Source organism: Chionomys nivalis, chromosome 9, assembly GCF_950005125.1.
Source record: "Chionomys nivalis chromosome 9, mChiNiv1.1, whole genome shotgun sequence".
Taxonomy (NCBI): domain Eukaryota; kingdom Metazoa; phylum Chordata; class Mammalia; order Rodentia; family Cricetidae; genus Chionomys; species Chionomys nivalis.
This window is the reverse complement of record NC_080094.1, coordinates 29381930-29394356: the sequence shown is the minus strand read 5'-3', so window position 1 is coordinate 29394356 and position 12427 is coordinate 29381930.

The window sequence follows — 12427 nt, the reverse complement described above, 5'->3', positions numbered from 1 at the left end:
TTTGGGAAACAATGCATTGTTTGCCATCCTCTTAAGTGCAGCCATGTGGGCAGTCACCATTTTGACTAGGATTGGAGAAGAGGGAGGTCATGTGACTTTGCTGCCATTTTGATTAAAGGTGAATTACAATGGATTTTTGTATGATAATTCCTGTCCTATTCTTAATACAAGGTTTATGAAAGAGGATTTAAAACAATGTTGGTTTAATGAGATATTAAAACTGCACCTTCATGCATTACAGAGACTTATCTTGCTGGCAACTGAATTTTGTAACATAAGAGTAATCCACTTGGTATTGATTTTAGAGACACTGAATTATTTACAGTGTTGAAACTTGGTTTTGTCTTCTACAAATTATGGTTGTTTTCTGTGTCTTTATTCTTGAAATAAGAACTTAAGAGCACAGCTAAACACTCCAGATTGAGGAATTCCTATTTCATGATGTAGCAATATGGTGACCTAAGCAGTCTGGCAAAGGGTCTTCTATTCTAGTCTATTCAGACTCCTAGTCTATTCAGGTTAACAGAGACTGATTTAGGAATGTATGTCTAACCTCCTTGCTTTTACTAATATTGTTAAGCTGTAGCTAGTTTGGTAAATGAAGTCATACAGTCTTGTTATTAAAAGAGCTTCAATTCAGAAATCGTTATTGTTTTAAGGCTAAACGTAACATGGATAAAGCTATAAAATCCCAACCTTTTAAGACATATAAGTTAATAGTCAAACATCTCATTAAGGATTAAATTCTTTGATATGTACATATTTAGCTTCTTATATATGTATTCAAAGTTAAGCCTAAAACAAGTAACTAGAAACAAACAACATTTGTCTAGTCTAGATATACTTAACAGATAATGGTCCTCAAATGCTTCAGAGATCTGAGAATATGGCATTTAAAATGTTTAGTGAAACCAGGTGGTGATGGTGCATGCCTTTAATTCCAGCACTTGGGAGGCAGAGACAAGTGAATCTCTGAGTTTGAGACCAACCTGGTCAGCAGAGCAAGTTCCATTACAGGCTCCAGTGCTGTAGAGAAAGTCTGTCTTGAAAAACCAATAAAGTAAAATAAAATAAAATAAATAAAATGTTTAATAAAAAAGCTTTTTATGATAGAGAGACATGCCAACTCCTGGCAGTGTCCCTACCTCCTCCAAAGAAGATGGATTGGAACAGAAGAATTTCCACCTGGAACTTGCTTTAAATATGACAAAGCCGGTCATGGAGCAGAAAAAAAAAAACTGCCTTTCACATCAACTGCTGCCAATATGCTGTCCAGACTATGGACAGACAAGACACTGAGGAGCTGATTGTCCTGCTTTACTAGACAAGGTAGGCTGATACTCCTCTGAGTTCCTGTTCCACAGGAAAGTCTTTCATATCTTCTGGGCCTGGTAGCCAAAGACTGATGCTGCCCTGGGACCTCTGTCCCCAGTGACCATGGAGGAACCTGGGGTAGCTGTCTAAGTATCAGAAAGTCCCTACCATTTTTAATATATTCAGAAGCTTCTTGGTATGCACTTCTGCTTACTCAGATCTGATGGTTCTTGATGACTAGGCTACTGATAGCTTCTCCATTTTAACAGCACCCCTCCCTAAAGCTACAACCACTTCGGTAGTTCATTAGTTATTAGTTCAGTTTCTTGTTTATTAGTTAAGTTTCTTAATTAAAAATACAGACAGGTTTACCTTGTTCACAGGCTTCATAGTAAAGGATGAATAGGTTTAAAATATAACTTCCCACTAAAGGAATACAGAAAATGATTTAAGATATATAAAAGCAAGTTGTAAGGGTATAAAGTAAATGATGAAAGATATTTAAAGATGTTTTCGACTTCTGTCTTCTTTCTATGCTCCTACTGAAATCCAGTGGACACTGGAGCCCAGATTATACAGCTCAGAGGGACAAGCCTCCCAGGGCACAAAGTCAAATGGAGTAGAGAGGAGTGGAAAATAGACCTGGGGTGGGACACACAGAAGCTATTAGAAAGAGGAAGGACAATAGTCCTCTTTTCCTTGTAGATAAGCATGGTTACTGTCCCTTCCTATTTTGCTACACAGGCTCAAACTATGCTTTTGATCATTCATGGCAGAAAGACAACTTGTGTAAGTGACTCTAAGCTCTAGGTCTTCATCTTTTTTAAATTAGGGGGTAATATAACACCAAACAGAGTTTAGATGCTTATGGCCACTGGAAAAGAAACAAGTTTGCCACAAAAGATTCTCCCCTAATCTGAGAAGAAAATATTAATCCAGAGTATTTAAGGGTCTGAGGTCTAGCCAACCCTAAAAAAATTTCTTACCTAATATTAGCTCATTAATTATATTTAATAATGTTTTTATAGGTTTCTTGAAATTTTCTGATAAGAGTAATTAATATGACCTATTAGTTAATACATGATTTTTACTCCAGAAATAACTATTTTATTTCCTATAAAGTTAGAGTGCTCAAAAACTGAAAATAATGGCAATGAATGATACTTGGTACTTTAAATGCATAGCTACAGCATCTACTTTTCTGTGTTTTGCATAGATAGCTACAGCATCTCTTTATGTGTGCCTTTTCTAGAATGTGACCATGACATTCTTCTTTCCCAATGTCAGGTATACACATTCTGTTGAACATGGAGGAATTTTTATGACTCAACCGGTAAAGATATCATAAGAGCTGGTATATGAGGCCTGAGAGAATGCAAAAATGCCTCACATGTGATCTTTGCAATCTTGAGCTTGGTCTTTACAACCACCATGTTGTTGTAACCTGTGCAGCTGACTCTAGCTCCACCTGCTTCTGCCTCCTGAGTGCTGGGATTAAAAGCTTGTGCCACCACCGCCTAGTGATCTATTTTTTAAATCACTTTAAACTATTAAGAATATATTTTCAAGAGTGATGTTTGGGGTTATGATGTTTAAATATTTTCAAATACTTCATTCTTTGCAGGCTTCCCCTATGTAGATTAAGTCTGGCTCAGAGCTACTGATCCCCCTTCTTCAGCATTTCAAGTAATATGATTAGAGGTATGTACCTGCCCACAACCTTTTTATGATTTTATGAAAGTTGCTTTTTTTAAGTAAGGGAAACATGGAACTGATTAATTTAATGATATATATGACAATATTCTTTGCTATTTCAAAATTAAAGTGGAACTTATGTGTATTTTTATTTAAATTCAAAGAGAAAGATATGGTATCATTACTGTGGGAGATGGTTTTGTGGAAAACTTAAGCTTACTGTACTTAACAAATGACTAGTTCTGTGCCTAAAAATAAGACAGACATAACCAGATGGTGGGAGGGATGAGTTTTTTTTCCTAACATTATATGAAAAATTTCTAATTCTTTGTTACCTATTCTATTTATTCTAAGCAGTAAATTAATGGAGACACTTGCATTTGGAACCACATGAGGCAGGACCCATCTCATCACTTGCTCAGCACCTACTCATTTGAACTTTTGTTTTTTAATACATGCATTTACCCATAATGTCTTTTCCTCATTCTCTTCATTGTAATCATGATGAACACAGATGTTAAGAACATAGAATTTCTCCATTTAAGTCTCTATTTTGATTTTTGAATTGTAAATGCCACTCTTCCTGAAGGAGGACTGTGTTAAAAAAGAATAGAAAATTTCAGTGTGTAGTAGTACATTATAGTTTCAAGAGGCTTCATGATTGCAAGAGACAAATTAAGTAGCCTGCTTAATATGTAGACAACATCTGTTACACAAAGTCATCATTAATGATAACACTGGGATCTCCTTTGTGGCTGAGTTTCATCCAGCTGCACCTACCCATAAAAGGTGCCAACAAAGAGGCTGCATACTTAGCTGTCAATTCAGAATGACTTGGGAAAACAGCATATAAACCCAAAGTGAATCTTTGTTAATCTTTGAAATCAGAGCATCATTAATCATGATGAAGGATAGCTTGTAATCTTTTCACAGCCAACTCATCATCTTCAGTCAATGTTTGGTAAGACGCCCCCAAGCCTGGTAATACAGAGGAAAGCCACACACCAAGAAACAGTGTTATGGTGTCCACTTGCAAAGGAAGCAACTCAGCCATAGGTTCAGTGATTACAACTTTTTTTTCCAAAGCTTACTTCCATACAGCATTTTTACCCACACTAGCATATGTGTTACTAAATTAGTAAAAACAAAATTCCTAGATATGGATATAGATTGATTTGATGAACTTTTATTTTTACTTGGATTAAGCATTGCAATTGTCAAGTGAAAGCAATCCAGAAAACTAGGAGAAAAAAGTGCCCATTGCCCATGAGAATAAGGTGTATGAACTCTCTCACAATTTAGTTATGAAGTGCATTCAGCTATTATTTTTAAAGTTTTCATTTTTGCTTTTGTTGTGCATGAACCCAGGGCCTTGTGCATGCTAGGCATATATTCTACCACTGAGCTAACATCCCCAATCTAACATTGTAGCACATTTTCTTTTCCGGGTTCCTTTGTGGTTTGCATTTTATTGTAAATCAGTCAACTCACTTGATACCAATCCAGTACCTTTTGTATTTCAGGCTTGAATACAAGTACTAAGGATGTACTAAAGAGCAAAACAAAATTTCCACTCTCAGATGATTGTACTGACCATATAGAGGATAACAAATGGCTACATTTATAAATACAAGAAGATTGGTTGGTAATGGTATAGTAAATTCCATGTTCAAAGAGGGCCTCTATTTGTCTGAAATCATAAAATAAGGAAATGCAAGAGAAGTGTGGACATTTAGGGAAAGCGTACCTGGACTAGGGAATAGCAACTGTGTAGGCACCAAATCTGGCAAGTACAGGGAACAGCACAGAAGCTTGCTTGGTTGGATGATGATGCAAAAGGAAAATGACATAACAGCAAAATTGTGAATGTGGGCAGGGGCCAGCCCTTTAACAACCTGGTAGATTATAGTATGGAGAATAAACTACCCTGTGTGAAGGAGTGCTGTTGGTGTTTTTAGAGAACTGTTCTAGTCTGTTTAATTTAATTCTTTATTGTTATTTTTGTTTGTAAGTCAGGGTTCCATGTAGTCTTTGTTGGCCTCAAACTTCCTTTGTAGCCAAGGCCTATCTTGGACTCCTGGTCGTCCTGCTTCCTCCTCACAACTACTGGGATTATAGGTTTGTGCCACCAGGCTAAGTCTGGTTTATAGTCATCTTTTTAATTTTCTTAATATTTGTTTTATTTTTAATTAGTGTGTGTCTGAATGTACTCCATGTGTGTGTGCAGGTACCTATAGGGGCCAGAAGTCATGTTGGAGCTCCTAGAGTTAGAGATACAGACAATTTTGAGCTGCATGCATGATGTGGGCTCTAGGAACCAAACTTGGGAATAATCGTAACCATTAAGTCAACTCTCCAGCCCTCATTTGATGAATATGGCATATATTCATCTTGACTCAATACTAAATTCCTCTAAATACATAATTTTCTTTCTATTTTTTGACAGCCCATTTTTTATATTTATTTATTTATTTATTTATTTATTATGTATACAACATTCTGTCTGTGTGCGTGTCTGCAGGCCAGAAGAGGGCACCAGACCTCTTTACAGATGGTTGTGAACCACCATGTGGTTGCCGGGAATTGAACTCAGGACCTTTGGAAGAGCAGGCAATGCTCTTAACTATTGAGCCATCTCTCCAGCCCCAAAATACATAATTTTCATACCAGTTGAAAGATCTCTTGGATCATAAAGAAATCATAATGTAACTCAGTTTTCCCATCTATGACAAAATTATTTTTAGATCCAGGAGTCCATATGTGTGTGAGAGAGTTTTGTATTAATGTAAGACACCTGAGATCATCACCTTAGAGCTGGTTTGCTTTTTACTTAAATTTTGAAGTTTCCGACCTGTGACTGATTGGCCCCATAGCTTTGGGGACTGTGGTAAGACAACACATCATGCTGAGAATGAGAAGTGGAATGAAGGAGAAAAAGGGGAAGTGTCAGAATCCTACTATTTGTTTGAGGGCGTTGCCTTTAATGACCTGACAACCTTCCAGAAGACCTCCCCTATTACAGGTTCCACTACTTCCTGATAGTGCCTGCTGAGGACCAAGGACTCAACACATGGGGATTTGGGAGAACTTTCAGACCTAAATTGACAAACTCTAAAGAATGCTTGTAAAATCATGTATGTCCATGCAACTATTGAAGAAGCTGACTGAGGACTGTGGTCTAGATGGCCTTAGAGGTCCAACTGCAAAATCCCAGGATCCTCAGTCCTAACTGTGGCTAATAGTCTCCTATTAGTATATCTTAAGGGTATTGCATTTTTAATTTTAGTTTTTTTAGATTTATTTATTTTATTTTATATATATAGATGTTTTTACTATATGTATGTATTGCATTATATGTGTACCTGGTACACATGGAGGGAAGAAGAGGAAGTGTCATTCCTGAAACTAGAGTGATACCTGGTTATGAGCTACCCATCGAACCCAAGTCCTGTGCAAGAACAGTTAGGCAACTGCTGAGACATCTCTCCAGCCCCAAATTGTAAGTTTTTAAATGTTATGTTTCTTTTGGATTTTTTCTTTTGAGTCTCACTGTGTAGCCCAGGTTTTCCTGGAACTCTCAATCCTACCCTAGTCTCTCTGGTGCATACTAGGACTTTAAGTGTGTACTGCCACAGTCTGTTTTAATTAGCAGATCTTGAAATGAGTGACCTGGTTGTTTACTGATGTTTTCTTTCTTCATCATTACCAAAAACATTCTCAAAACTCTGACCCATCTGGTAAATTGTATGACATCCTTCATTGATGTAGGAGGTCCTTCTGTATTTGTGTTGCTTTCATTGGTTGAATAAAGAAACTGCCTTGGCCTAGTTGATAGGGCAGAACTCAGGTAGGTGGGGAGACAGAACAGAATTCTGGGAGGAAGAAAGCAGAGGCAGGCAGACTCCATGGTTCTCCTGCCCCAGATGGACTCTGGTTAGACTCATGCCAGTAAGCCACAGTCAAGTGGTGATACACATTAATGGAGATGGGTTAGATCAGGATGTGAGAGTTAGCCAAGAAGAGGCTAGATATAATGGGCCAAGCAATAATTTAATTAATATAATTTCTGTGTGGTTATTTCGAGGGTTAAGGTAGCCGGGCGGCAGGACACAGCCAGCTCCCTCATACTATACTTCATCCCTTTCTGTTTTATGCCTTTTGCCCTTGACACATGAGGATGGATGGTACAAAAGCTACATTCTCTTCCATTATTTTATCTGTTACTATTACTCAATTTTGATATCACATAGGATATGCCAGCAACCATTTTTCTAGCCAAATAATTCTGTGACTTTGTTTGGGTGACCATTTAAATGGCAAAACTCATTAAAGCAACAACAGTAACATAGCAGTTTAACTACACTAAGATTTCTAAAGATAATGGCTTTTTAATTCAAACAGTCATAAGTAAAGTTTCAAGTGGAATATGGCTTTACCCTGAAGGAAGTCTAACTTCAGACTGTTGGAGAAGTTCACCAGTTGGCTTCAAACTGGTAGAGTAACTTTACATAGCACATTTAAGAAATAAAGGTATTTATCCAGTGATATGATCAGACTATTATATTTAGCAGCCAACAGTACAGGTGAAAAAAGTCTGCAGAAAAACCCTTTATTTGCAGATGCTTAACATTTTTTACAGAATAGAAACTAAAGTAACCAGTTATTCAATTAGTCACAAATATAGTTCTGAAGGGTTTTTTGCCCATATGTATAAGAACTGTCTAAATATATCTTCTTTATAGAATCTAGGCTTCGCTACCAATATGCTTGGATGAATTAACAAATCTGTTGTAACCTCTAGTTTCCCTGTCACTCTCTGGCTTTCCTCATGCTAGGCTGCTCATTTCTGGCAAGAATTAGAACCTTTCAGCTACTGATGCTGAAACTACTATAGCCACCTTGGTTTTTGTGACTTAAAGTATTGGCCTCCACCACCATAAGGGCTAGAACTTTTGCCTCCAAGGTTTCTTCCCTTCATTGCTCAAAAATTTTAAGACTTGTTGTTTTAATTGACAAAAATCACTGTATCTTCTAACATCTCCAAAATTGTTTCCATCAATACCATCCATTATAAACATCCCCACTGCCACAAAATACTCTACCACCATAGCAACCACCAAGGGCACCGTGATCACTGAAGCTTCCTCTGTCACCAAAATTGTTACTGTCACCAAAACCACTACCAAAGTTTCTGGGACTACTTTAACCTCTTTCACTGGATGAAACACTAGCCATTTCTTGCTTTTACAGGTCTTTTCTTACTTCACAGCAATAGCCATTCACAATATTGTGCTTCTGAATGACAATATTATCCACATGGTCATCAAAACTGACAAAGATAAAGTCCCTCTCTTTTTCCCACTGTCTCTGTCGGTCATTTTAGTCATTTCAGCTTTATCATACTGCCAAAATAATGTTAGAAGTGTTCTTCAGTGTCTTCTTCAATACCAACAATATTTTTGGTCTTTGAGAGTCTTTTTTTGACACAGCTTTCTTTGGTTCTACAACTCTTCCATGTACCTTGTGTAGCCTTGCATTCATAGATGCATGTACCTCCACAGTGGTGTGGGTGACAAGTCCAAAGCCTCTGGAGTGCTTTGTGTTTGGATCTCTCATTGCCACACAGTGGGTGAGTTTCCCATTGCTCAAATGAGTCCTCAGAGACTCATTGGTTGTCTGGCTCTCTGATGAAGAGCTTCAGCAACTGTTCTGGTTCCTTAGGAGACTCTGACTTAGATATGATGGCAGGGAGAAAAGAACTTTCAGCAATGCATCTTCCCTCACTGCATCAGCAGGCAGAAAGTTGAATTGGTGATTTTAAAGTTATACTTACTTGTATAACTTTATTTTGAGCCCTGATTCAAAACAGAATCCCTAATTTCAAATTGTATAACCATTCTAACTCACCCTGGTTTATGCTCCTTACCAGTAACCACTCCAGCTTTCCATTCAAAAATTGGCACAGCTGCTTGAAAAGTCCTATTCCTAGAGGGCTCCACTAGTGACAGAAGGGTGAAATTTGCAGCCATAATCTCATAATACTGTGATTCAACCTGATAGTAGAATATGCCCCAACATCCTTGCTGGCACCAGCATGCTAATGAAAGACACAAATCCCCCTCCAGAGCAGGGTATAAGCAGCAGAACCTTGCTAAATGGCTGTAATGAATGTAAACTGTAGCATAGCAGCTGAACCTTGGGATATGTTTAATTGCGTATTGGGTGGCTTAATCTTCAGCCCTGCCAGTTGCAGGAGGATTACTTGCCTTTGGTGAACTCAGTGGAGAGTTGAAAGTAAATTTGCTCAAATGATAGTAGACTTTAGAATAAGCATAAAGGAAAAAATCATAAATAATCACTAAGGAAAGTAAACCACAATCTAGTCTACGCCTGCTCTTTCCTAACCAAGGACAGCTTTCTTAAAAACGGAACCACTGATTCACAATTTAAGCTTTCATTAAACTGTAAGTCATGAAGAGAACAAGTGAGTTCTCTTTAAAATAAGAGACATGTTCAGTGTTTAGTGCCACAAAAAAAGTAATATCTGGATGCTGAAGTTGTACTTAGATTGCCTCAAAATATGACCCTCACACATCTCCAAAAGGCCAGGAATGAGAGAGGCTGCAAAATTTAAGCTTTCACTGACCCAAGATTCTCAATCTTGCTTCTTCCCCAATGAATACAAATGATGTAGCCTTGGTTCTTAATCAGATTACACATTTTTTTTCTTTATAAAATTTTGTTTAGGCTGGCAAGAGGGCTGACTCAGTAAGTAAGGCACTTTCCACCAAGCCTCAGTGAGTTCAATCCTCAGCACCTACATGAAAGAAGAGAATAAATCCTACAAGTTGTGCTCTGACCCAAAATGTGCACTACAGTATGACCACCTATAAATAAATGTTTTTTTTTTCTTAATTTAAGAAGTTGGGAATGTAGTTGGTAGCTAGGGATGTAGTTGGTAGTTGGTAGTCATCTTGCCTGGTGTATGAAAAGCCCTGAGTTCTATCCTCAAGTGTGGTCCATGTCTGCAACCCTGGCACTAAGGAGGAGGATCATAAGTTCAAGTCAGCATTTACCATATATGAGGTCACTTTGAAATATGTTAAGACCCTATCTCAATTTTTTTCTTTGAAGAAGTGACATAATGAGATAATAAAGTTTTTTGAACAGAATAGGAATCCCATAAAAACATGCCTATTTTGGGGACTCTTTTTGGATTGCTTTGTCTAGCCTCAATATGAGAGTTTTTGCTTTGACTTATTGTTTCTTGCTTTGTCATTATCTGTTTTTTTTTTTTTTTTTCTGAAGGGAAATGGAGAGGGATTTTATTCAGGAGAAAGGGGAAATGGAGCTAGGAAGAGTGGAGGGAGGAGAAACTGTAGTCAGGATGTATTGTGTGAGAGAAGAGTCTTTTAAATAAATAAATAAAAGAATGATAGGAAAACAATGGAAATGAAACCTTCCTTCCTCGGGTGTGCTTCACCCTTAATTCCTCAATTCAACTAACGTAACTGGAATGATTTGTTCCTTGTGATAAAAATTATCCCCAAAAATTGAGAATGGAGGTGCTGGAGAGATGGCTCAGCGGTTAAGAGCATTGCCTGCTCTTCCAAAGGTCCTGAGTTCAATTCCCAGCAACCACATGGTGGCTCACAACCATCTGTAATGAGACCTGCAGGAAGAATACTGTATACATAATAAACAAACAAATAAATATTTTAAAATAAATAAATAAAAGAAATAAAAGACCCTGTCTCAACGAAACAAAATTAGACTTTAAAAAAAATTGAGAATGGATAATTTTCTGTATTGTTTGGTTTTAAGATTTATAAATGCTAGCATAAAGAGCCAGTTACTTTCTCAGTGCAGTTAATTGTCTTTATTACCTGCCTGGCTTCAATTCTACAGAGTAGAAAAAAAATCTTCCCCAAATCTAAATGGCCAAAGAGACCTTTAGAAATTGCATCTAGTTTTCTATGTCATGTAGAGGAATTAGATAGGGGTTTTGTAGTGATGTAGAAAAGATGACTTCAGAGAGCCAGGTTCCTAGTGAGTTTATAGAACTGCTCTGCTGTTTCTACAAACTGTCTGCTTCTAAAAAGATGAAAAATTTTTCTCTGATATATTAGCTAGCCAAGAGGAGGAACTTCCACAATCTGCCGTATGCAATCTGGAATTTTTTTAAAGATTTATTTATATATTAAGTATACAGTGGTCTGCCTGGCCTGCAGGCCAGAAGAGGGCACCAGATCTCATTACAGGTGGTTGTGAACCACCATGTGGTTGCTTGGAATTGAACTCAGGACCCGTAGAAGAGCAGGCAGTGCTCTTAACCACTGAGCCATCTCTCCAGCCCTGCAATCTGGAATTATAAGCTTTAAATCCTGATGCAAGACTGATTCCCTGAGAACCAGGAGAGTCAATATTTTAGGGCAGGAGACATCCTAGATCAGACAGAAATAAATTACTTCACCTTCTTTTCCTGTGCCATCCCTCTACTGACTAGATGATACTCAAAAGTTTAGGTGTTGTCAATGTGACAGGCAGTATTGAGAAGTACAGCATGTAAGGTGGTCAGACTTTGAATATTCATTCCTTGTGATGGAATTAAATATTTTAAAATAGCTTCATGTTGCTATTTTGTTCTCTTACCTCTTTACTTTCTGCTAAGAGTGTGGGGATGCAGCAAGACCTGCAGAAAGTCAAACACATCCTGGCACCTCGATCTTGGATTTTCTCCAAAATGGAAAGATAATGAGCTGCTGTTGCTTCTGAGATATTGTATGCAGCCTTGGGTATTCTGACACAAGATGGATCAAGATATACACCCTTTATTCCGTCACTGTGTCCTTCCAGGCAACCAACATCCCACGTCTCTGAAAATCAGCTTACACTGTCCTTATTTTCATAACCACTCCTCTTTTACTACATACGTTTCAAAACTGTGATGTAAATGTATTTACTCAGCCTAAGAATTTTCTGAGTTGTCAGTAACTTTACGAACATGATGGAGAATTTGTTGTAATAGGATTGCCACCATATCCATAAAACATTATGAAGAGTTCTAGAAACTAATAACATTTTAAATTTCTAACTGTGTAGGGATAGTAAAGATGTTTGTGTAGTGTATAATGCAGGTCTGTGTATAGCTTTCTCTTTGAATGTGCCTCAGTTATAGACTGGCATCATTTTTCCACATTACTGCATGTTTGCTCTAACAAGTATAGATGTAGAAATTGCATAGTCACTGCATAAGTAACAGTGTTTTTTTGTGAATTGTAACCTTTTTTTCTGAAATTAGTTCTGTTTTAAAAGAAAATACTATCTCACAAATAGAAATAGAAAACCTATCTCACAAATCAAAAGGAATAACTTACCAAAGTGAATATTCAGTGAATGCTTTCCCTTCTACTCTTGC